We start from the raw sequence: 2,185 nt of genomic DNA, 5'->3' as shown, positions 1-2,185 counted from the left end.
ATGGGGTTTTTGAGCATTTTGAGCATCAAAGACTGGGCAGATAAGGGAAAATCCAGATAAATCTTTTTCAATCTTTAAAGCTTGTTGTAACCTTTGTTGAACGAGGGACAAAAGAGATTGAGAATTGATCCTAACAGGTTTTTTAACTTTTAAGGGGCCATGAAGCTACAGCAACCAAAGAGGGCTCTCTCTCTTTTTTTTTTTTTAATGCCTGGGATCCAAACTATCTCTGATGAGAGTCCACAAACTAAAAGCATCCGTGGGTAACTTGCTAGGTCCATGTGCAGTATAATAACCCTGTAATTGTTTTCCTACCTTACTCCAAGTATCTAAGTTTACAGTGCCTTCTTCAGGGAACCAAGGACAAACCATTTCAACAAATTCTAAAAAATTACACAATTGCTGGTGCTCTACTCTAGCACCACTGACACGCAATCAATCTTTAAGCATATATACAAAAAGCATGCAACTATTGTTAGCTCCCATTTTTAATATTTACAAAAAATTCACTGCTCCTTACCTTTTCATTGAGGCCTTGTTCTTCTTTGCGGTGTCCTTCACTGGATCCCTCGATACTCAGGTCCCTGTTAGGGCGCCACTTGTGGCAGTCCAGCCATCACAACACGACCATGCCTGAGTTGGGGAGTGAGGATTGAGAAAGGAAAGAACACTCAAGCCTGAGTGGAGACCAAGAGAAGTCTGATTTATTTCACAGAAACAGCTCCTTTTAAAGGCACATCAACAGGAAGCACCTGACTCCTACAGATAACATCATATCTTTAACAGGAAGCACCTGACTCCTACAGATAACGTCAGATCTTTGGCTATCTCTTTGAGTTTCTCCCATGCAGGGTCAAAAACAAGTTTAATGCGTACAGTCCCTAAAAAGGAACAAATGTTAACAAATGCTAATTAGGAACATCCTGACCACACATTGTGTCAATGCCTTGATTATAAAGAAAGAAGTTATCTTTCAAATGTCAAATGCCAGTGGGCCATGACTGGCTCCCACAATATGGACAAGAATGAATCTAGGCAAAGTATTCTTCATAGTGTATATACCAAGTATAGTGTATATACTTGTTAAGAGAAAATGAGAATAAATAAGTTGAAAACATTGACATGAAGAAGTCTTCAGTGGAAATATGTTGCAAAGATTTGCAAAGAAATAAGGCAATAATTGCCAGGGGACATGTTTTCAAGATAAGGTCATGGATTTAGATAGAAAAAAACATCAGAATGTAGTAGATGAGAGTGATTCTGTACAGAGTGAAAAATGCTACTAACTACATAGAGATAACTTTGAGTTCTCAGGAGTGATGGGGACTATACACAACTGAGAAGGTTGTCTGGGCAAGATTTTGCGCATGAACATGTGGTGGAACATGCCTGTGGTCAGCAGATGTGGTAAGACATCTGTCATTCTCCTCCATTGCTTTAGATTGCTCAGTAAAGTGAAGAGCTAGGTCATCATCTGAGAATTAGGATCAGGAAGGTGAGGTTGAGAAAAAGAGAAGGTAGGACAATGTATAATCATTTGGTACACATTTGGTACTGTAAGTTGGGTTATGCAAACACCAAAGTCTATTTTTTGAGCAGTAGAGTTTAAGAGGCCAAGGCATTACAGAAGACCACTCTAAAATTAATAGAACAAGCTTCAAATCAAGTTTAATTGGGATAAAAACTATCAATTGATCATATATGCTTGGCACTAAGAGAAAAAAAAACCTTACAGTATTGCTTTGTTTCAATGAGATATGATTTACGAAGTAGTGAACCTATAGTCAAATGTAAGTCCCAGTAGATCTATAACAGTGGTCAAGCCAACTTGCAGTCCATGATTCTTTATCTTTAAAATCAAAGGTTGTAATTTGTTTAGTAGTCTTCACATAATTTCTCAGAAAAAAAATGTGGAGTTAAATGATATTAAAGATCCACTCCAGTATTAACATTAATAGATGTTAATCCACAGGAGTAATTAGTCTTTTATAGACTTAATTTCTCTCTCTCTCTCTCTCTCTCTCTCTCTCTCTCTCGCAAGCTGACATATACTTTACCATTATTCTGTTTGAAGGTCATTTGTAAGAAATATAAGGTAATTATAAAACCAATCACAAGAAAAGCCTAACGATTTTATTAAATTTGAACAAGTTGGAATTTCCCACTAAACACTCTGAGCCTAGGG

Source organism: Fukomys damarensis, unplaced genomic scaffold (genome assembly GCF_012274545.1).
Source record: "Fukomys damarensis isolate Sample0158 unplaced genomic scaffold, DMR_v1.0_HiC HiC_scaffold_3, whole genome shotgun sequence".
NCBI classification, from domain to species: domain Eukaryota; kingdom Metazoa; phylum Chordata; class Mammalia; order Rodentia; family Bathyergidae; genus Fukomys; species Fukomys damarensis.
The sequence above is the reverse complement of the archived record's forward strand: the minus strand, read 5'-3'. Positions refer to the sequence as shown.